This window comes from Anabrus simplex, chromosome 2, assembly GCF_040414725.1.
Source record: "Anabrus simplex isolate iqAnaSimp1 chromosome 2, ASM4041472v1, whole genome shotgun sequence".
In the NCBI taxonomy this organism is placed as follows: Eukaryota; Metazoa; Arthropoda; class Insecta; order Orthoptera; family Tettigoniidae; genus Anabrus; species Anabrus simplex.
In genome coordinates this window covers 24,056,951-24,082,969 of record NC_090266.1, presented here as the reverse complement: position 1 = coordinate 24,082,969, position 26,019 = coordinate 24,056,951, and positions in this window count along the sequence as shown.

Genomic DNA, 26,019 nt, shown 5'->3' with positions numbered 1-26,019 from the left:
TTATATTCACCACCAAAATATTTATTCCTAAGTGCATCAGCTCCCATACACACTCTCCATACATGATCCTCTTCCATTATTTCTCCACAGAGTAAACAATGATTTTCGTTATGTTTATCTCCCATCCCCTTATTTTTACACATCCCCGTTTTCCACTATCTCTTAGTTCTCTATTTATGAGGCTTTCTCTCCGTATTGAGATATTTTGGATAATTTCACAAAATTGTGATAATGTTATTTTAGTCTCATATTCTGCCCTAATCACCTGTTTCTCAATGTCCTGTAATCTGATCGTTACTTATTTGATGAACCTCTTTTCTTTGCTATGCATATCATTTTCCCAGTATTCTCCCATTCATATTCTGCCAACATATTTTTCACTTCAGTCAGCTAATAATCATGATCTAGATGTTTCATCTGGTGTTGGTTGCTAGTTTCAAAATTTTACTCCCATCTTCCCTTCATAATTTTAAGAAATATTTTACTGCTTCCTGCTTATATCTGCTTGGATGCTGATATCTTCACGTAGTCTTCTAGCTCCAATATTTACTGTATATTCTGGCAGGCTGATTATTATTTTACAGAATCTATTACTTGTTACATCTAATTCTTGTTTTGTCTACTTCTTTACCCCGTATTTCTGCTCCATACAGTGCTCATGATATCCCAAGAGCATTTAAAATATTTTTGTGCAACTTGAATTCAATATTTGGCATCTTCTTCTCTAAAGACCTTTCGGCACGTCTTATTTGTTCCTTCCACACCCCATTCGACGTTGTTATAATTCCTGATTCTTCTAATTTATTGACAACTTCTAATTCTACACCTGACCACCAGTGCGTTCGTTTATCTTTAAATTATCTCCCCTTTTAGAAACCATTACCTTTGTTTTCTTGATATTGACTTTCAAATTCAATTTTCTCCAAAATTTATCAGTTTTCTTAAGATAGTTTTTCATACCGGCTGTGGTTAGTGAGAGCAGAAGGATGCCATCTGCGAAAACTAAGCCAGCAATATATTTGTTATTTAAGCAGGACTTGTACTATCCTCACTTCTCTGACAGCCCATTAATCATTAAAAAGAAGTAAAAACAATATTGGTGATAATTTGCATCCCTGCTTAAGTCCAATATTCGAACACATCCTGCCTACAATTAGATCTTCCTTTAGTTTAATCGAGCATTTCACTTCTTCGTATAGTTCTTCTATGGCTTTAGTCATTTTATTTGACATCCCTATCGTAGCCACCTTCGCAACGACAGTCCACCTGCTAACCGAATCAAAACCTCATTGAAGGTCTATTGCTGCAGTAGATAATCTACGTCCTTTCCCCTTTAAATTTTTATATATTATATTTTTAATAATAAATATATTATCTGTAGTCTCATTCCTTTCCGAAATTCTGACTGGTACACTGAGAGTATGGAGTAATATTCTGCCTATTTCATAATCCCGTTTACCAATACCGGTGTAAATATTACTGAATGAACCCCTATACTTATTTGTGTTTGATCTTTCCCCGTTTCTTTTATATATCGGACATATTATTCTTTCTTGCCAACAACTTGGAATTTTTCAGCCATCAAAGGTTATAATAAATATTTTAGTTATTATTTCTACCATTTGAATGTTATTCCCCAGCTATTTTGAGAATGCATATGTAATTCCATTGACAGCACCGGATTTTTCTACCCTCCCAATTTTCAATCAGTCTAACACGTCATCTCTGGTTACCATATTATCTAGTACGGTCAGAGTGAACCCCACATGTCTCAATATGCCATTTTCAGTTTTCCCATGTATCTTTAACCCCTAACAACACCTTGAAATAAATTAACCACTCCTCACTGCTTATGCTTACTTTATTACTCCTTTTTTAATCTTTACATATTGTACTAATTCTTTTCCACACTTTCTTGTCATTTTCTTCACAATACTTATATAAGAGTTTTACCTTTTTGGCCTGCCAGTTCCTTTCATTTTCACGCATTAAATCTTTGTATTCCTTCCTCGTTTTTCAAAAATCTGAGATCTCTCATTTCCGTACATTTTAACGCCTTCATCACTTCATTTCTCTTTTCATTACACTCATCATTATACCATAAGTTTTTTTTATTTTACCTTCTATTTCTCACAACCATTTTTTGCCACATACTTCTATTGATCTTTCAAACATTGTTATTGCATCAACTATGTTATTATCCTCTAACATATTCTCAATACCTAACATCAAAATTTCAATCGCTTTCCCCGTATAATAGTACCTGAATTCGTCTCTATGTTCCTCACTCCACCTATACGTTACTAATTTTCTCTCTACATAGTTAAGACGATGTTTTGCTTTCAGTATACCTTCGTCTGTCAGTAATCGGAAAATGATGAGATGCTGTCCAATTTTTTACCTAAATTTCCTTAGCATAATTTTGAGCCTCCCTAGATGTCAACACTAAGTCTATAGCACGCTCTCCTGACTCGACTATGTACGATAAGTTTCCTGTTTAACCCCCAACCAGCCCCCGTTCAAATGTACAATTTCGGCATTAACGGTTGTGCACTTTGCCATAAACTCTGTTACACAGCTCCTTCACAGTCGAAGAAAGCTATGGCCATGGCACAAGTTATCATTTCTTCCACGCACGGAAGGAAGTGTGTCTCCATTCCATTGACGCTGTCTTTGAGTTGTGAATTGATGCACTCATGACTCATCGCCCTTAATAATGAGGCTTAAGTAATCATTGCCTTCCACGGAGTAATGTTGATGAAAGTCCAAAGACATAATAAAACTTACGTCTTTTTCTGAAAGTGTCGGTAAGCACAGAACCCAGTGTGAGCACAATTTCCGATACTGCAGACGATCTCGAACGATTGTATGAGCAATGCCTATTGAGACGTGCATCTGCTGAACAATATCTGCCACAATAGTCACTCTGCGATTGCTATGGATCGTTTCCTATATTGCCTGGACGTTGTCGTCTGTAGTCGATTTTGACGGCCTTCCTTCCCGATCTGCATCTACGGCTTTGGTCAAGTTGTTGGCACCATTTCACTACCTCTGTATGCGACAGTACATTTGGGCCATATACCGCCAGAATTCCGCGGTGAACGTCTGTGCAATCTAGACTTTGTGCCGATAAGAATCGTACTGTCCCACGTACTTCAACTTTGTTGTACGCTTCCAGTTGATGCACCATTTCACTCGCATACTGCGATGAGCCTATTATCAAAACTGAAGCAGCAGTTGAAATTTAGCTTGCGACGTGAAAGGACGCAGTGTGATGAGCGGGTAATAAGTATACGTGTGCGCTAATATTGGAGTTTCAATTGAGCAACATAAATGTGCTATTCGCAGGTGGCAGGGCAGGTGGGAAGTGAAACCTACTCAAATGGTGAACAATACCTTCATCATCACGCATAATGTGTTATCATCGGTGAGACCGGTGGGGTTCAGTTAAACCCTAGCCCTGAGCTGTCCTTGGAAGATATAGAGAAGCTTAAGGAGGTCAAGCAAGAATGTCAAGTGGAGAAGACAAGGAAATGTTAATGGAACAAAAAATGAATTTAAGGATTTGAAAACTTTCATACTAGTGGAACAAGGAGAGCCTAATGCATAACAAGAACTGCATAGGTGAAATAAGAGATACAGTCCTGGATCAAGTAGAAAGAGTAAGAAAACTCGAATAAAAGGAACGGAAAAGAGTGAAGGAACATAGGAAGGAAAACAATAATCTACGGACTGGTAAAAACATAAAAAGAGAAATTTCATGATAAGTTAAATGCAGATCAGTATTGATTGATTGATTGATTGATTGATTGATTGATTGATTGATTGATTGATTGATTGATTGATTGATTGATTGATTGATTGATTGATTGATTGATTGATTGATTGATTGATTGATTGATTGATTGATTGATTGATTGATTGATTGATTGATTGATTGATTGATTGTTAGACAGAGTACTTTCCTTAATCACGGAGAAATTGAAGGTCGAGTATAGTGAGGGTGATACTGATGGTGCCTTTAGATAAGGGAGAAATATGGGAAGAAGTCCAGTGAGAGAATATATGGTATCAAGTTTGAAGGTCCGAAAATTTTGGACAGTGAGAAGAGTTTGAAGGGAACAAAATGATGCATTAAGAAAGGGTTAGATCTAGAAGAAATGAAAAAAGTGAGAACATTACGTTTTCATCAAGGGACGGCGTGGCATTCTGGTCTGAAACTTTTATCCATGGAGGCAGACTTATAGCAGTAGGCGATTCTTGGGGTAGAAAGTGGACTGGTAGTCAGCTAACGCACACCTGAGTCAGCGGCAGTGTATGGTAATTAACAGAGGGGACAGTGAACTGGAAGACTCGGCGTTCGAAACCAGACATCCACAAGCACGGAAAACAATTCAAGAAAAGGGGGAGTCTTTCGAAGGCAGAGAGAAGAGAAGAAACTTAAGCCAACGCCAAATTTGTAAGATTTTTGGACTAAAAGCGGTCGACGAGTCTCAAGGAGTGAGGGGATTTGAAGGGGAAATAGTTATCTCCCCAAGTGGATCTACTACACAGTTAGAAAAATCACGAATAACGGAAAGTAAGGCCTTGGCTTCAGCAGATATCTCCACAAATAAGTGACTTGACTGGTTCATGGGATTTATAAATATCGAGTGTATATTCAGTAAACTCGGAAATGATGAAGTTAGACATCTAATGCGGGATATTGAGATTACTGGGATGGCTGAGATATGGTTCGCGGTGGGTTAAAACGTACAAATACCGGGTTTTAAATCCTGGAATAGAAGGAAACCTAAAAGAAGCCTGAAAGTGCGTTACACGGTAGAGATATCTCTTATCGTAAAATATGAAATATGCAATCAGGTAGAGCTGTGGGAATCGGGATGTGAGGAAATGATTTAGGTAAAAATATAGAAAGGAAATCAGAGTGGGAGTGATATTTTCATAGGTTTTGGCTACAAACACCCACCGGGGTCCCCGTTTGAGAAAAAAACTTATTTCATGAACTCATTGAATCTCTAAACCAGTTTAAATTAAAAATGAAGAAGCGGGAATAATTATAATGGGCGATTTTAATGCAAGGGTGGGTGAAAAGAGTCCTGTATACGATAGAGAATTTAAAGAAATACAAATAGAAGGAACTAGAAGTAAAGACAAGGACTGTAAGAAGAATGGGGAGAAATTACTGGAAATGTGCGCGATAGAGACAGACGTCGCTGCGCAATGCTACAAATGACAAGAGGAATGAAAAAAATAAGTATCGTTCTTCAGTAAAACACCCACACAAGCTTTGCTTCAAATTTCCCGACCGGGGGTGTGGAAGCAACCGCCATACAGACCAGAACCTGCACCATGTTATTTCCATCTTTTCGGCAAGCAGAAAAACCGTCTTAGGCGAAAGAGATATTCCAACAAAGAGGAAGTCAACACCGTGGTTCTCGAAAGGCTCCGTGACAAAGGATCTGGTCCCTATTGTTGAGGAATTGAACGATTGGTGGAACGTTCAGACCGTTGTTTACAGATACTTAATGACTATTTTAAGTGTCATGTATTCACGTCACTTTGCAGTGTAGTGCAGCATTCAACAAATGCTACTTAACCTGCCATAATAAGTGGCATGGAGGGATTCAGTTAGGTGGAAATCTAGTAAGCAGTTTAGCCTATGCTGGGGACTTAGCCTTAATGGCAAATTGAGCGGAAAGCCTGCCGTCTAATATCCTGGAACTTGATAATAGGTTCAATGAGTCCGACATGAAAATTACCATTTCCAATTCTAAATTTGATGTCAGTAGCTAAGACAAGAATTCGAAATCAGTTTGGGAAACCAAAGCTGGAACAGGTAGATAATTTCAAGTATTTAGGTTGTGTGTTCTCACAGGATGGTTATACAGTAAGTGAGACTGAATCTAAATGCAGCAAACCTAAAGCAGCGAGCTCGCAGTTGCCATCAACAGAATTCTTTAAGAATGAAGTCAACTTACGGACGAAGCTATTGTATATCTGCAGCAGTGTGCATTTTGAGCGACTGTACATTACGGGAGTGAAAGCTGGTGTGACTAAGGAAGGGACACAGACTACGTTAGCAATGCAAACTATTGATAAAACTGTATGCATTAACAGGCTTCAGTGATGGGGTCCTGCTATGCGAATGGAGGATGATGGGCTACCTAGTAGAATAATGGACTCTGTTATGGAGGGCAAGAGAAACACATGAAGACCATGATGAAAGTGGTCAGACTCAATTTCTAACGATGTAAAGATGCAATAGGTATAGAAACAAACGAGGCCACAATTATAGAATAGTTGCGGGAATTAGTAAATTCATTGAGATTTGAAGACTGAACGCTAAAATGCATAACAGTGTTCAATTAACATGTAGCCTTATATTTCACTGTGGTTTAACGACTCATTCAGTTCGTTAAGTTGCTAGGATCAACATCGTAAACAATCCAAAGCTAACACAATTTATACATTGATATCATCTATCAATATCTACACAGAGGTATATTATATCTAACATCATACACAGAGTGTTCCCAGAATTGTGGGGCGTGTGTTGCACATTTAAAAACCAACACAAAACGTACCTCTCAAATCAGAATTCTTGAACATGCTGCTGTCTCAGGGATTCTATGCTTGAACAAGTCTGCGTCATTTTAAATCTGCGACAGGATGACTCCTGAGCTCGGTCAAATAGTGCATTATCCTGTTTCCTCTTTGCACTTCACTTGTCTCTCTCAAGCCTTGATGAAAATACTAACAATATTTGCTTAAGTTTATCCAGGACCTGATTAGGAGTAACATTTTCATCATCATATTTTGTGTGAACCTGGTACCTGCACATAATCAGCTTCACCCTTTTTAACAGCTTGTTTGATATTTGGCCTTTAATGTTCTGCTCCATACGAACAACATATTGTCTGAGGTCTCAATCAATCAATCAATCAATCAATCAATCAATCAATCAATCAATCAATCAATCAATCAATCAATCAATCAATCAATCAATCAATCAATCAATCAATCAATCAATCAATCAATCAATCAATCAATCAATCAATCAATCAATCAATCAATCAATCAAACAATCAATCAATCAATCAATCAATCAATCCCGACCTGCATTTAGGACAGTCGCCAAGGTGGCAGGTTCCCTATGTCTTGTTTTTCCAGCCTTTTCTTAAATGATTACAAAGAAATTGGATATTTTTTTGCTAGGGGCTTTACGTCGCACCGACACAGATAGGTCTTATGGCGACTATGGGATAGGAAAGGCCTAGGAGTTGGAAGGAAGCGGCCGTGGCCTTAATTAAGGTACAGCCCCAGCATTTGCCTGGTGTGAAAATGGGAAACCACGGAAAACCATCTTCAGGTCTGCCGATAGTGGGATTCGAACCTACTATATCCCGGATGCAAGCTCACAGCTGCGCGCCTCTACGCGCACGGCCAACTCGCCCGGTAAATTGGATATTGATTGAATATCTCCCTTGTTAAGTTCTTCCAATCTCTAACTCCCCTTCCTATAAACAAATATTTGCCCCAATTTGTCCTCTTGAATTCGAACTTTATCATCATATTGTGATATCTCCTACTTTTGAAAACAACATTGAAATGTATTCGTCTACTAATGTCATTCCACGCCATCGCTCTGCTGACAGCTCGGAACATACCACTTAGATGAGCAGCTAGTCTTCTTTCTTCCAAGTCATCCCAGTCCAAAATTTTCAATATACTTGTAACGCTACACTTTTGTCGGAAATCACCCAGAACAAAACGATCTTATTTTCTTTGGAATTTTTCCATTTCTTGAATCAATTAATCCTGATGAGGTTCTCTAACACTGGAACCATACTCTAGTTGGGGTCTTACCATAGACTTATATGCCCGCTCCTTTACATCTTTACTAAAACCCCTAAACACCCTCATAACCATGTGCAGAGGTATGTACACTTTATTTACAATCCCATTTATGTGATTACCCCAATGAAGCTCTTTTCTTATATTAGCACCTAGTTACTTACAGTGAATCCCATAAGGAACTTTCACCCCATCAACGCAGTAACAAAAACTCAGAGGACTTTGAATATTTGTGAAACTCACAACCTGACTTTAAACCCCGTTTATCATCATACCATTGCCTACTGTCCATTTCACAACATTATCGAGGTCATTTTGCAGTTGCTCACAATCTATTATTATTTATTATTTATCACTCTATACAGAAGAAAAATTTAGGAGCAAAATTATATTCTTGAGTAATTCCACTCTTAACGGGTACAGGGCAGAAGAACTTCGCCTACCCTAATTCTCTGAGATGAATTTTCTAGAGATATGGCAAGCCATTCAGTCACTCATTTATCCAGTCAAATTGCACTCAGTTATGCCATTAGTTTCACATGATCCACCCTACCAAATGCGTTAGACAGGTCTGTCTCGATACAGACCATTTGACCTCCTGAATCCAAGGTATCTGCCATAACTTGCCGGAATCCTAGAAGTTGAGTTTCAGTGGAATAGCCTTTCGTAAACCCGAACGGACTTCTACCGAACCAGTTATTAATTTCACAAAAATGTCTATGATAATCAGAAAGAATGCCTTCCGGAAGCTTACATGCATTGCATGTCAAACTGACTGGCCTGTAAGTTTGACCTTTATGTCTTTCACACTTTTATTTATATATTTATTCATTTATAGCAAACAAAAATAAAATCAGTACTCCAGATATGGTACTATAGAACCAACCCATGGTCTTTAGTTTATCTCCAGAAATCGTATCAATTCCAGCCGCTTTTCTTGTTTTAAACTTTTGTATCTTATTGTAAATGTCATTGTCATCATATGTACATTTTAGCAATTCTTTAGTATTAGTCACCTCCTATATCTGGACATTATCCTTGTGACCATCAATAATAATAATAATAATAATAATAATAATAATAATAATAATAATAATAATAATAATAATAATAATAATAATAATAATAATAATAATAATATGTTTCATTTATTCTGGCAAAGTTAGGGATGTATTCTCTTTCTTACACTTAACTAGTCTTAATCTAGAACACTTAATAATAACTACTGATGACCATAATATGATAATATTAACAATGGTAACAGTAATAGTATTAATAAAATTAACCACGCTTAAAAAGTCGTATCATCTGTATAATACACATCGTACGTAGAGTACGTTAAAGATATATGAATAATGAGTACTATTACTAATGCTTAAGAGAAAGTTTAAAAAATATATACATTTCTACAGTACACCGAAATATCGCCTTCAGTTGAGAGGTGAAGAAAAGGATTAGTAAGAAGAAGAAGGAGAAGATGAGAAGAAGAAGATCTTGAAAGTAAGAGGGAAATAATGATGAAGAGGCGGTAGGAGGAGGTGTTTTGAGGTCATAATTTGATGATACATGCATGTCTACCTAGAATTTCGACACAGGCATGTTTAAAAGCTAAGCTGCTGGACATGCTTCTGACGTCCACAGGTAAGAGATTCCACTGTCGGGCTGCGGTAACGGTGAATGATTTCGTGTAGATTGCTGTTCTGTGTACAGGAAGGGATAAACATGGTGCTGCAAGATAGAGTATTTTTGTTATGGTCTGTGGAGAGGAGGTTGATGCGATCACGGAGATAGGCTGGTTGGGAAGTTTTAAGAATATTATGCAAAAAGCAAAGAGTGTGAAGTGTGCGTCGTTGTTGCAGGCGAAGCCACCTGAGCCGTGTGTAAGACGGTGTGACGTGGTCAGCGTAACGAAGTCCAGAGATAAATCTTACACAAGGATTCTGAGCACACTATAATTTCCTTCCACAGTCTACTCCTAGTTTGTTGAAAACTATATCGCAATACTGAAAACGAGGTAATGCGAGTGATTCAGCAAGAATTTTCTTTAGTTTAAAAGGGAAAGTGAATATGAATTTACTGAGACCGTATAGCGTTCCGTAGGCTATATTTTTCTACACACATATATAGTTTGAGCAGACTAGAGCAGATATTCGTCAAATAATATACCAAGACTTCTTACATTTTGGCTACATGGGAGTACCACTTACGGAAGAATGTCGTAAAGCTGTTCGATCGAGTTTGCAAAGAATTTAGGGTAACCAATAATTATTGCCTGTATTTTGATGGGTTAAATTTTAATCCGTGAGTTTTGGCCCATACATCTACGCTCATCAATCCTTCATTCAGGTGAAGTGTTCCTGAATGTAGGTTTTCTGGTTTGCTTTGTATATATATATAAGTCATATAAGTGGTATTTACAGGGTTTTAATCCGGAAGCTATGCCATTTATATACAAAGAGAAAAATAGGGGGCCCAGTACGGATCCTTCTTGTATTCCTAAGTCAACCGTACGCCTATTTGAATATTCATTGTTGTTATTAAGTATACACTGACGGCGGCCTGTGAGATAAGAAGTGATCCACTGGAGTGCACTCACGGAGAAATTAAAAATATTTAATTTGGATATAAGCATGTCTCTGTCAACAGTGTCGAAAGCTTTATTAAAGTCCAATAACGCTAGAACTGTCAGTTGTTCGTTGTCCATAGCTTGCTTTATGTCATCCGTCATATGTGTTAATGCACCGCAAGTGCTGTGTCTCTGTCTAAAGCCGGACTTGTGGTTGTCGAGGAGATTGAGTTGAGTAAGACAGTTGGTACTCGTAATCCGCTTGTGAACTATGAATTCTAAAGCTTTTGACAATATGCATTATATACTAATCGGCCGACGTCCTTTGCCAGCCTTATTTTCGGAAGCGGACGAACTATGGCCATTTTGCATAGTTCCAGATAAGTCCCCTGTTGCAGTGAATAATTACAGATATTAACCTATGGACAGATGATGTTGTGGAAAATTTTCATGAGCATTTCGTGTCCTATATTATCTACGCCCCTAGCCTTGGTCTTGATGCGTTTTGTTGAGTCAATCACTTATTACGGTGTGACGTGACTGAAGCAAAATTTACCTCTGTGTGGTAATGGCGTATTATCGTACGTATTAATTGTTTCCGCTTTCACGACCGGTTTAATTCCCGTTGGCGAGACGAAATGGTCGTTTAAGTTTTCTACGTTAACATTTAGTTCTACGTCAGATTTCTGGTTATTGATGCCAAAATATTTCATAGATTTCCACATCGTCGCAGGGCGTACGTCGGGTCTAATCAAGTTATAGGCGTAACGCAGTCTAGTGCTTCCAATTTTGGAGGTCGTTTTATTACGCAGTGTTTTACGAGTCGGGTGGTTCACTTCCGTTGGGTAGTGCTTGTATCGTCTATGAGCAGCGTCTCGTTTGGCCATTAAGTGGCGAATTTCGTCATCTATCCACGGTTTAGGAGCTCTGGAACCTTTTCCCGTACGCACTGAGGCGTGCCGATCGTAGAGTTGCGTTACTAGGTGATTAAATGTTGAGACCATTTCCTCTCATTTATTGGCGCGGTTTATCCCCATCCACGGCACGGAAAGAGCATCTTCTTCTAATTTTTCTGCGTCAATTCGTCTCAGGTCCCTGAACGATAATATTTTCGTCCTTTGCTTCGGGCTTTGTAGTTGGTAGGACAGGTAGATTATGTCATGTCCAGATAGCCCCGGGCTGATGTTTGTCCATGTTGCAGGACTTCCGCTGAATTTTTGTTATTATTAGATCGAGAAGAGTGTGACTAAAATTAGTGTGGTGGGTTGGTCTGAGGGATAAAATTGTCGTGTTACATGCTTCTAAAATATTACGGAACTGTCGAGTTGAAGCTGCGGAGCAGTCTAACAAATGTGTGTTGAAGTCACCCATAGTCTGGCAGTTTCAGTCTCAGTTTTGGTCAAATACCCTACTTTCGGAGGCTTGTGAACCACTCCTTGCAAGCATTTCGTTTTAAACAATGTTATCTCTACAAACAAAAACTTCGGTATACTTTCATACTGTGAAGGTGAGTGCCCCCCCCCCACATTTACCCTCTCGGTCATTTCGTAGGAGGTACCCGTCTACGTCAACAGCTGGGCTGGGGCATTTGCTGCTCAGACATAAGAATTGCATGGAAATGGTGCGAAGAAAACAAGTTATGTATTTCATCCATGCGCGTTTGGGAAAGCAAAAGGCTTCACATTACATTCAGGGCTCTTGGAAAGCGTTTCATACACACTCCCCTTGCGCATTAATGATTCCTGGAATGTCCTTCTTGGAACCTGCTTTTGCTATTACTATGTTACTTACTGACCGAAATTTAAACACCTCTTTCTTCGATCCTGCAGGTGGGGGTGATCCTATTCTCTATCAACACCTATTTTGATTTTTTGGCCACCCCGAAGCTTATATTTTAATTCTTCCAGGATTTGGTATGGTCCCTCAGGTATACCTCCTTTCTTAGGATTTATACCTAAATGATTGATTATTCAAACCTTGGTTGATCTAAATTATCAATTCATCGTTATCATCATAGTGGTTATAACTTTAGTAACACTATTTTATTATCTTCGATTAACATTCCTTGCATTCTTATTCTCCTACACTGAATTTAAATTAACTTTAGTCGGTTCCTACAATCACACCTTTTTACCCCTCCTATTAACCTTTACTGGAATTTCAACATTGGGATTACCCTTCTGTTCTGTTATCTATTTTATGCTTTAAGGCTTTAATTTCATAAAACTAATAGCCTTCAAAGCTATAAATAAAGACAATATCTTTAAGTCTTAATAGGTTTTACCTACTCCTTTAGAATTGCAGTCTAATATCATTATTGACTATAAAGCCTGGAAGGGGAGAAGAATTCTCCTAAATAAATTTACAGTTTACCGCCTATAATCTCAGCCACCCTACCGCAACAATGACTTTTTTCAACTAATCATATGGATATTGGAACATTATACTTCATTTTTGGTGCCTGAGCAGGAATGGGAGGTACATCTCTCAGCTTATTCATCCGTGCAGAATTAGGACAACCAGGTTATTTAATTGGTGATGACCAAAATTATAATGTAATTGTCACTGCCCACGCATTTGCAATAATTTTCTTCATGGTAATGCCCATCATAATTGGAGGATTTGGAAATTGATTAGTCCCTCTAATACTTGGGGCCCCTGATATAGCCTTCTCTCGAATAAACAACATAAGTTTCTGATTGCTCTCCCCTTCACTTGTCCTATTACTTAGAAGTAGTTTAGTGGAAAGCGGTGCAGGTACTGGTTGAACAGTTTATCCCCCTAAATTTCTATGACTGCCAATTATGCTCGCCATCATGTTATCCGTAGCTGACTTCTTCGCTAGATTCAGTTTCCTAGTAAGTTCCCTCAATTTCTCCTTCGTTGCACAGCCTTTTCAGACTCCATTTCTTTCCAATCTGCTCCTTCTTAGACTCTTTATTTCCCTATTAAAATAATGTGGGTTTTTAACATTCTTTACCACCTTTAAAGGTACACACCGGTTTTCACATTCCTCACCAATTGCTTTAAACCCATCCCAGAGTCTGTTTATAATTTTATTTTCCTTTTTCCACCGATCATAATCACTTTTTAAATTCTCCCTCAGGCCTGCTTTATCAGCATTGAGCTTATTCAATCTCCTCTCTCACTTCAGCGTTGTTATTGTTCCGCCAGATTCTCATGGCAAATATCTATGGGTGTTAAAGTCGATTCCCATTGCTCTAACGACTGTTACTGCTCCACAGTAGATTTCAGCGTGGAGAGTTTCAAGGCTGTCTGCGGTATGAATGTAATCCTGAAGTACCTTTCTGTTCATCACGCTTATCACGTTTACATTTTCCTTTGAAGTATTAACGTTCGGTAATTTCGGTCTCAAGTTTAGATCCATACTTTCGAATTCCAGACTGGCTCCCTTCATCAAGTTCCCCAGTTTCAATTTCAAGTTTTTCTCTAGGTTTTGTGGGTCAGGACTAGGAATATGTTGTGTTTATTCCTGCTGTTGTCTGTTTCCTACATTCGTTCACGATTATGAGATAAGATGGTCAAATTTGGCTCTTGAGTATTTGTGGCTTGACTATCATACTTTCCTGCTTTTATTTCTCGAGCAATCATATCGAGTCTGGTCTGGGGGATCAAACTGATCTTTAAAATCATTCTGTATTGGTCAGCTTTTCGCTGTACTTTCACTAAGGTGTTAGGATACTTATGGGTGAATTCCCTGTAAATTTACTGCCTGTATCCAGTTACATTTACTCCAATATACGTATCTTTGTAGTATATGAGCTTAATATTTTCATTCACGACATTTGTCCATTTCATGCGCTTTGTTGGCTGCCCTGCTTGGGTGAGCACTGCCTGTGTTTCCTGCGTAGCACCTTCAGTAGGTGAAGCTCTTATTTTCATTGGGCTACTTTGCCCCACCAGGGCATCGACGTCTCCCTGGTCGCTGATCGTTCCTTATAAAACCCATTCCATGACCTGGTACAGTAGGGGTACTCTTTTAGGGCATTTTATTGTGTCTTGTTTGTTTTATTATCATTGTGATATTCCACGAGAAGCTAGGGATAGACGGTTAACTGCAGCAGGGCCACGCCATACTGCAGCAGGACTGTTTACCTTTGGAGGGTGCCAGAGAAATAATAATTAACTGCACAATACTAGCACATCCCTTGTGACATATTAACGAGGATCAAATAGCAAGGCCCATCACTTTGACCCATGAAGGGTGGACTTTTCGTCGTGTGGCCGTGGATCTCAATGTCCCTCCGTCAATTATACAACGCTTGTGGAATCGCTACAGTGAGACAGGCCAGTTCACAGGGAGGGTTGGACAAGGTCATGGACACATGACAACCCCACAGGATGGCCGATATCTGATCATCTGTGCTTCGTGTCATCGTTCAGCAACTGCCAGAAACTGCGACAAAATCCCAGCAGGGACACTGGAGTCACGGTGTCTGACCACAGAGTAAGGAACAGGTTAAGAAAACTGTCCTTACGACCGAGATGTACTGTTCGAGTACCCCGTCTAACGCAGCAACATCGCGCAGCTCGCCTTCCGTATTCCCATACCCACGTCAATTGGCAACTTCGCCAATGGCGGCCGGTGATGTTCACAGACGAGTCCAGATTTCCCCCGGCACTGAGCAATGGACGTCAACGTGTATGGAGATGCCGTGGTGAGTAGTACATGACATGACCGATTCGGACAAGGTTCTGTGTGGGGTGGCATCAGTATTGATGGCCGTACGGATCTTGTCGTCGTCCGTGTTAATCTTACCACTGCGGGGTAGATCGAGCAGATATTGCTACAGCATTTGTTGGTTGCTTCATACGGTGTTGGCCCTGAATTCGTACTCATGCACGAAAATGCCAGGGCTCATGTAGCGCGCATCACCAGAGCTGTCTTGCGAGACCTGGACATTCAAGAGATGGAATAGCCAGCAGTGAGTCCCAACCTTAATCCAAACGAACATGTGTGGGATAGGCTTGGCAGGGGTGTTCGTGGGCCTCTTGTTCCATCACAAAGTTTCCAAGACCTCGAAGAGGCTCTCATTGGAGAATGGGATCTGATACCGCAACGTGACCTCCGTGTAGGTGCCAAGCTGTGCTAAATGCTCGTGGACCACATACACCGTAGTGAAGCCCTCCAACTGTGATAAATTCCACCCTGGAGGACAGTTCAATCAATACTCAGTCAATACTTATCTGCATTTAGGGCAGTCGCCCAGGTGGTAGATTCCCTATCTGTTACTTTCCTAGCCTTTTCCTAAATGATTTCAAAGAAATTGGAAATTTATTGAACATCTCCCTTGGTAAGTTATTCCAATCCCTAACTCCCCTTGCTATAAATGAATATTTGCCCCAGTTTGTCCTCTTGAATTCTAACTTTATCTTCATATTGTGATCTTTCCTACTTTTATAAACGCCATTCAAACTTATTCGTCTACTAATGTCATTCCACGCCATCTCTCCGCTGACAGCTCGAAACATACCACTTAGTCGAGCAGCTCTTCTTCTTTCTCTCAGTTCTTCCCAACCCAAATATTGCAACATTTTTGTAACGCTACTCTTTTGTCGGAAATCACCCAGAAGAAATCGAGCTGCTTTTCTTTGGATTTTTTCCAGTTCTTGAATCAGGTAATCCTGGTGAGGGTCCCATACACTGGAACCATACTCTAGTTGGGGTCTTACCAGAGACCTTTATGCACTCTCCTTTACATCATTACTACAACCCCTAAACACCCTCATAACCATGTAAAGAGATCTGCAACCTTTATTTACAATCCCATTTATGTGATTAAATCAATGAAGATCTTTCCTTATATTAACACCTAGATACTTACAATGATCCCCAAAAGGAACTATCACCCCATCAACGCAGCAATTAAAACTGAGAGGACTTTTCCTATTTGTGAAACTCACAACCTGACTTTTAACCCCGTTTATCAACATACCATTGCCTGCTGTCCATCTCACAACATTTTCGAGGTACGTTGCAGTTGCTCACAATCTTGTAACTTTTTTATGACTCTATAGAGAATAACATCATCCGCAAAAAGCCTTACCTCCGATTCCACTCCTTTACTCATATTATTTATATATATAAGAAAACGTAAAGGTCCGATAGTACTGCCTTGAGGAATTCCCCTCTTAATTATTACAGGGTCAGATAAAGCTTCACCTACACTAATTCTCTGGGATCTATTTTCTAGAAGTATAGCAACACATCCAGTCACTATTTTGTCTAGTCCGATTGCACTCATTTTTGCCAGTAGTCTCCGATGATCCACCCTATCAAATGCTTTAGACAGGTCAATCGCGATACAATCCATTTGACCTCCAGAATCCAAGATATCTGCTATATCTTGCTGGAATCCTACAAGTTGAGCTTCAGTGGAATAACCTTTCCTAAAACCGAATTGCCTTCTATCGAACCAGTTATTAATTTCACAAACATGTCTAATATAATCAGAAAGAATGCTTTCCCAAAGCTTACATACAATGCATGTCAAACTTACTGGCCTGAAATTTTCAGCTTTATGTCTATCACCCTTTCCTTTATACACAGGGGCTACTATAGCAACTCTCCATTCATCTGGTATAGCTCCTCCGACCAAACAATAATCAAATAAGTACTTCAGATATGGTACTATATCCCAACCCATTGAATTTAATATATACATAGAAATCTGATCAATTCCAGCCGCTTTTCTAGTTTTCAACTTTTGTAACTTATTGTAAATGTCGTTGTTATCATATGTAAATTTTATTACTTCTTTGGCCTTAGTCTCCTCCTCTATCTCGATATCATCCTTGTAACCAACAATCTTTACGTACTGCTGACTGAATAATTCTTCCTTTTGAAGATCCTCACATACACTCTCCCCTTGTTCATTAATTATTACTGGAATGTCCTTCTTCGAACCTGTTTCTGCCTTAAAATACCTATACATACCTTTCCATTTTTCACTAAAATTTGTATGACTGCCAATTATGCTTGCCATCATGTCATCCTTTGCTGCCTTCTTTGCTAGATTCAATTTTCTAGTAAGTTCCTTCAATTTCTCCTTACTTCCACAGCCATTTCTAACTCTATTTCTTTCCAGTCTGCACCTCCTTCTTAGTCTCTTTATTTCTCTATTATAATAAGATGGGTCTTTATCATTCCTTACCACCCTTAAAGGTACAAACCTGTTTTCGCATTCCTCAACAATTTCTTTAAACCCATCCCAGAGTCTGATTACGTTTTTATTTACCGTTTTCCACCGATCATAGTTACTTTGTAGAAACTGCCTCATGCCTACTTTATCAGCCATATGGTACTGCCTAACAGTCCTACTTTTAAGACCTTCCTTTCTATCAGATTTATTTTGAACTACGACAAAAACAGCTTCATGATCACTAATACCATCTATTACTTCAGTTTCCCCATAGAGCTCATCTGGTTTTATCGGCACGACATCCAGGATATTTTTCCCTCTGGTTGGTTCCATCACATTCTGAATCAGCTGTCCTTCCCATATTAACTTATTTGCCATTTGTTGGTCATGCTTCCTGTCGTTCGCATTTCCTTCCGAATTGACATCTGGCAAATTCAGATCTCCCGCTACAATCACATTTCTTTCCATGTCGCTTCCCTCATAGCTGACTATCCTATCAAATAATTCCGAATCCGCATCAGTGCTACCCTTTCCCGATCTGTAGACTCCAAATATATAAAGTTGCCTATTATTTTTAGGAATGAGCCTTACGCCTAGAATTTCATGTGTCTCATCTTTAACATTTTCGTAGCTTACAAATTCTTCTTTCACCAGAACGAACACTCCCCCTCCCACCGTTCCTGTCCTATCTCTACGATACACACTCCAGTGCCTTGAGAAAATTTCTGCATCCATCATATCATTTCTCAGCCATGATTCAACTCCTATTACAATATCTGGTAAATATATGTCTATTAAATTACTTATTTCTATTCCTTTCCTTACAATACTTCTACAGTTCAACACTAACAATTTTATGTCATCCCTACTTGATTTCCCGTTCCCTGTTCCCTTATCACCGCTCCCTAGACCATCCCGTTTCCCTGAATGTACCTCCCTATTACCCTTCCAAACAAATTTCCTAACTTATACGTACCATTGCGGTTTAAATGAAGGCCATCCGAGCGCAGATCCCTGTCTCCCACCCACCCATTAGTACCTAGAAATTTCACTCCCAGTTTCCCACATACCCACTCCGTAGTCTCATTTAAATCCCCAATCACCCTCCAGTCACTATCCCTCCTACACAGTATTCCACTATAACAATCTCCGCTTTCTTAAACTTCACCCGTGCTGCATTTACCAGATCCCACACATCTCCAACTATGTTGGAATTTATATCAGCTTGCCTTACGTTGTTGGTACCAACGTGAAACACTACCACCTTCTCCTTCCCCTCCTCCCTCTCTTCTACTTTCCTCAATATCTGCCTCAACCTAATTCCTGGATAACACTCTACCCTGGTTCCCTTTCCTCCACACACTTTCCCCACGTGCCTAACGATGGAATCCCCAATGACCAGAGCCTCAACCCTACCCACCTCATTTGATCCCCTCCCCTCCTGGTCAGGCCTATCTTTCCTGATAGTTGCAGAAGCTACTTCCTCCGCCGTTTTCTCCTTCACATGACCCAGTTCCACCTGTCTTTTCCTATCCTCTACTCTACATTTCCCTTTCCTACCTTTTCCCTTCCTCCTACTTCCACACATCTCAGCAACAGTTCCCTGTCCCTCATCCTCCCTCTGTTGTTCTACCTGGAGTGATTCGACCGATTTCCCACAGACACCTGTCCTGAATTCTGATCCTGAATAGAGCCCTTAGCCTGCAATCTCCTTCCCCTTAGAACATTAGACCACCTGTCTTTACAACTCCTCCCTTTCCTTCTCCTCCCTCTTGTACACCTACTGTAACCTATACATTGTTTGAGGGAGTCCTATCTTCCTTCCTGTCTTCTGTGACAATCCTAATTATCTCCCTCAAACTTTCCAACTCCTCCCTCATACCACTCAATGCCTCGCCACACCCACAGTAAGTACAGTCGAGTTCCTTAGCCATTCTTTACGAAAAAAAATGAAATTAAAAATAAAATAACTTATTTGCAAAAAATAAATGAACGGAGGGATATATTGTCTGGGATAGTACACAACAATAAGATAATTAATATACGACTACACTACAATACTAGTTAGTCGTGCTCTATTGTTTTTATCCTACAATCCCTAACAGGATAAAAACTGCTGTTAATTACTGATTATCGAAAGTAATACACAAGTACTACACAATTCCAAACTGCAATTAAGCCTATCCTAATTACAACAACAGTATTTTAGTAAAGAGTTTCTACGGATACCTCTACTACACCAGTACTACACAAATATTTTACAATAATAAAATATGTACACTAAATTCGAATAGGATATTACTCGTATACTACTGTACAGTACACTACAGTAAATTTTAGACTACTTTCAGACGTATCCTAAATACGACACCGGTTACGTACAGTATGTCACTACTAAGCACAACAGAAATGAAATTTGCAAGAACTACTGTACTCAAAGATTTCCAACGAAGCTAAATGCTTAGACAAATTATTATTAGTAATACGGTCTAATAGATACCCACGAAAGATAACACACGAATATAGCAGGCAAGATACGGCACTATCTAAATGTACTGAATCTATACTACAATGTATCTACACTACACTACAGTGCGTTTGGTTAAATGCTTAAGTATCAAAAGGATTGCCGTACACGAAGAAAAACACGAATATAACTGGCAAGATACTATCTAATATATTATACCTTATCTTCACTACAATTCTACTGATATGTGGTTATGTGATTATTACAGCTGGTGGATTACTATTATATTTTCCCTACTCCACGGGATGGAGAATAAAATTGTCCTTAATTAGGCCTACTGAAAAATACGAGGTTGTCTACAATAATTTCTCAAATATTTCTATCAAAACTACTACTACTACTCCAGGGACGTGAACTGCAATTACTGGGATATACGAACTTTATTATTATTAGCTAACCGCTCATAAATACTGAAAGATCGAGGGAGCGAAATATAAATTATGGATACTTTAACTACCCACTCAGAGGTACAAATGAATGGAATACAAGGTCAGCTGATTTTTATTTATATTTACTTGACTACACTACACCCTTTGTTCACGACTGTAGCCAACAATGCAATATTTGAATATGAGAAGCGACAGTAATCAATAACAATACAACGACTGTTAACTATTACCGTGTAATCTCTTTAACGTATTTTTAAGTAGATGTTTACAGGCGTATCGTGTTTTTAATGTAGTAAATTATTACCTTCGCGATAGTTTGAACGGATATCTATACGAAATACCGCAGAAGTTGCTGCAGAAGTTACGGTACTATTCCTTATGATAATCTGCCTTTGTAAGTATAACCAACGAACCTACAGATATTTACAAATATTTTTAAAGTTAATATTGTTACCTAAAGTATTTCCTAAACCTAAATTCGAAACAAGGTACAGCTAGCTCGCCTACTTAACCTAGAAAACGTAATTTACTGAAGACCAACTGAATTACTTGTTAAAAAATTTAAATAAATATCACTACTCCCAATTTCTACCAACAAGCACTAAACACCACTATATAAACAGCACTAAATGAATCAGATATACACAAAATTAAGCTATTTCAATAGGTTTTCACTACTTTATCACTACAATAATGCAAGAGCTCTCTCAACAGCCAACCGTTCTCAAGCGCATCCAACAATGCCCTGTTATCACTTTGTTTTCCCCCATATTTGGATATTTCCGTTTGTGTTCGGAAAATGAACGCGAATCTATCGATGTCTTTCGGTATACCTCAACGGTAAAAAATTAAGATTTGTTTGGAAATATACGTGGAGGTGAGGTATTTGTTTTGTGGAGAATGGCGTACGTACAAAAACATGTTCCCCTAATTTTTTTGTACTATGTTCCTATCCGACCAAAATACGTCCATTTTAATGGCACCAAGAAGTGTAGAATCCAATGCCTAGGCATGAAGAGTGCCCGTCTTCGTCATGATTTCCATGGCATTGATGGCAAATAGATCAAAATACCTGGCACTTAGGGCAAAGGCAATTATCTTAAATAAATATATCTTGTGTCTCTGTTATAATTATACTATTTTTATGTTTATCATCATTATGATGCCACTTTCACTCCACATTTGTGGGATCACGGTTGTAAACTGTGACGCGCATGAGGACTCGCCCTGCTATTCAGCCGGATGCCATTCCGGCATGTGCTCACTATTGTCTTATTCCGTAAGTGTTCGTGTATGGTAGATTCTGTGAATATCCAGAGGCGAGTGTAGGAACATACACAAACAACCAGTCTGAGAGTGAGACGAATTAACGAGACCTGATTTAAAGCCCCGGACCAGCAGGCAAGCGAACCCGGGGACCTCGGATCCAAAGGCTTAAACTCTTACCATTCAGTTTTGATTATTATTATTACTAGTGGTAGTAGTTTGTTATTATTATCTAAGAGATTTGTTTACCCTCATTACGGAATGCTCATTCATACTACAAATCCATGGCAGCTGCATAGTGTGGAATAAAAGGTACATCGCCGTTTGCAGTAACAAAGTACTCTCTATTGCTGTTTCACTTCTTCTGTCCGTGTGGGTGAATTATACCGACATGATACACTGATTGGTCATAAATTGTGCGTGTATCGGAACGTTTCTGGACACCAATTGTGTGGTGTCTAATTGGGTCAAGCGCCGGAAGGGAGCGGAAACAACGTTACCACACTAGGAGGGCCTTATTTACAGAGCTCTCGCCTGTAACATGGGCCACCATACGAGAGAGGAGTAGCGAAGGAGAGGACGAGTTTGGTAAGCAAACTCAACCTGAATTCGCACTAGAAAATCTTGTCCTGTCACGTCACGAAGCATGGAAGTTCTACCGAGGGACACTCAGTGAATCAGGGACGTAACTTGTAGGTTACAATTCTGTAGTTATTAACAGGATCAATTGGAACATTCATAAACATTGCATCAGCCCGAACTCCCCAATAACTATGAAAATATCCGTTTGAGATCTACTATCCACCAAACAACACTAATGATAATTCTACATGAGGTGTACTTGTGCAGTCACGAACATCAACTTTCTTCCTGAATTCATTATCTCACTACAGCTAATCCTCAATTAATAAAAAGAAAGATCAAACTAATGACATCTTAAATTCCTATTTAAATATGTCTCTCATAGAATCAAGGGAAAGCCCAATTGAAAATTGGTTTTGACATTTCAGATTTCAATTCTACCGTATAAGAACAACAAAAATAAACTATAGAGTTTGAAATACGTTACAGTAAATTTTCTGATATTTGCACATTGATAAAGTGGGATAAATACTTTTAAAATATGCTTCCGCTTGGAAAATCCTCTTGAAAAATGATATATTGAGCCTTTTGCTCAACGAGCTGCGTCCATAGTTTCCTTGCAACAGCGCCTAACATCTCCAGAGAGGATATTTCAAACACTATTTATACTCGGTGGTTCGTTGTGTGGCTCACGTCCTAGAGCGTTGACCAAGGTAACGGCTGAGTGGCCTAATAAGTGGTTCTGAGAGTGGGGATACCAATTACTATGGAATGGCTGTGGGCAACTCGTATATATTTTGAGTCATGACCATCCTTGTGTTTAGGTGGATAGGACTCTAAAATCCACGGTAGGTCCCTAACCGGTTAGAGGAGAGATCCTCACTGGGACTATGCATAAGTAATGTAGCATCTTCCCTTCCAGAGGTTACCAAGCTCAGAAAGTTTTAAGCAATGGGTAGTGGTGTCATACTTCAACTCGACAGGCGGGAGACTCCTCTGAAACAACTTGGCGAACGAAAGGAATTCAATGGGAAAATATCAATATTAAAGGAGCTTAAAGAAGAAATGAAGTAGAATTGACCTGTTCAACACAGATAATGCGTCTGGATGTGTTAATAATATTCAGGTAATGGGAGGTAACAAGGAAGAGGTAAGAGACTGTAAAGTACATTTAACAGGTGTAAGGAAGGGAAGGGCTGAGTGTGGGGTAGGACTGTTGATCGGTAATACTGTTGCACGCAACACAGTTTATGTCAGTCACGTAAATGAGCGAATGTTGTGGGTAGATTTAACTGTAGAAGGAAATAGACCGGAATCGTCTCAGTGTATTCACCGTGTGAGGCTGCAGATGAGGATGAATTCGACAAGTTTATGAATCATTGAGTGACATCGTAATTAGGGTCAGCAAAATGTACAGGATAGTGATAAGGGGTGATTTCAATGCGATATTAGAAAATAGAACTGAAAGATACGAAAAGGTGATGGATAAATTTGGGAAAGATATGGAAGACAATACGAACGAGAAGCGTTCGCTGGACTTCGCAGGCTTAGCAGTTACGAATACATTCTTCAAGCATAACGCTATTAACCGTTACACACGGGAGTGGAAAGTCACCAGGTCCATAATACACTACATTATAACAGGCTTTGTATTCAAGAAATGTGTTAGGAATATGCGGGTGTTCCTTGGAATTTTTGGTTGCACTGTCCACTATTTGATCTCTAGTGAACAAAGAATCTCTGGGCCTACGATAGACAAAGTAAAATCTGTCTGCAGACGAATAAGGGTAGGAAATCTCCAGGATAAGTAAACTATACATAAATACATGAATATGATTTTTGAAAAAGATGCAAAAGAATAGACAGTATCAGATTCATGATATACAGCAGGGCCTCTCAGGGTGCATGAATTCGCCAGGTTGAGAAGAGTACTGAACCCTACTCCTCGCTCTCTTCGTCTGCATTGCCCTGAAACGCCCCACCATCAGAGCCGAGCTGCACAGAACCTCTGCGTCTCGGTGTGCACCCGTGAGATTTCAGGAGTTTGAGGGGCCCTGATATAGAGAGAGAATGGAGGCTGTAGTAGGAGGAAAAGAATGCCTAAGGGTATATGTGTGTAAATATAGGAAAAAGTGTTGAGCTAAGTACCATTTTATGGCACTAAACCTTATATGCACTTAGTAGCGGGCAATTTGAAGAATTCTACGTGAATTTTTGACAGCTGCCAGCGACCATCTTTAAACAACAATGCATCATGCTGCCATTTTTTGCGGCAACAAACCTCATCCATATGCATGTGGTGGAGGGCAATTTCCACGTGCTTTTTTTGACAGCTCCCATCTTTAATCAACAGAGCACCTGCTGCCATCTTTACGGCACTAAACCTCATCCATATGCATGTGGTGGAGGGCAATTTCCACGTGGTTTTTGACAGCTCCCTTAATTATTATTAATTAATTAATTATTAAGGTACAACTCCAGCATTTCTATGGAGTTGCACCAACAAGCGTGAGGGCTCGCGAATAAGGACCGTGCAGCCACATTATACATACTCGCTGGGGAATGAGTTCTTGCCGTCTGCATTTATGCGGCATCTTGTTGAGGTTGGCATTAACTGCTCATCACAATGGGATGTTAAGTCTGTCATCGTTTTCTCTTACAAATCCCTGTCCTGTTTGCAGAATCATAACGGTAGTATTCATGTATGCTGATACTCAGGGGTACATCAGACCAAGTCGTGAATATTATGCATTGTCATGCCAGCCCTGCACTTGTAGGTGGTGCTTTGTGCACACCGCTAATAAACTGATATGAAACCGTAAAATCGTGAAGTCGTTGGAGCCAATTACTCTCTCCGATCTTTTGGCACCTGTACTAACAATACAACGTGTGTTCACATGTGGCACATATATATTCTGACGGTTCCTAGACGTCTGCCCCGTCACACGCTTTACTTGGCTGCGAATTCACCGGGTCTCTCGCTCAAATAGAACGTATAGCCGATGATCGCATTACGGCAGGTGTTCCACTTGATACCCGCGGCCCCATTGAATGGACTTTGGCATGCATTCTAGCAGCCTGGTTGGAAAAACCCCTGAATTACGTTTTAAGTCTATTCCTTGGAACGCCCCATCAATCAATCAATACTGATCTGCATATAGGACAGTCGCTCAGGTAGCAGATTCCTTATCTGTTGTTTTCCTAGCCTTTTCTTAAATGATTGCAAAGACATTGGAAAATTATTGAACACTTCTCTAGGTAAGTTATTCCAGTCCCTAACTCCCCTTCCCAAAAACGAGTATTTGCCCCAATTTCTCCTCGTACATCTTCATATTGTGATCTTTCCTGCTTATAAAGACACCACTCAAACTTATTCGTCTACTAATGTAATTCCACATCCATCTTTTCACTGACAGTTCAGAACATACAACTTAGTCGAGCAGCTCGTCTCCTTTCTCCCAAGTCTTCCCAGCCCAAAATTGGCAACAATTTTGTAACGCTAATCTTTTGTCGGAAATAACCCAGAACGAATCGAGCTGTCTTCTTTTGAATTTCTTCCAGGTCTTTAATTAATTAATCACTACTAATCGGCATTTAGGGCTTTCGCCCACGTGGCACATTCCCTATCTGTTGTTTAACTAGCCTTTTCTTAAATGGTCGCAAAGAGGT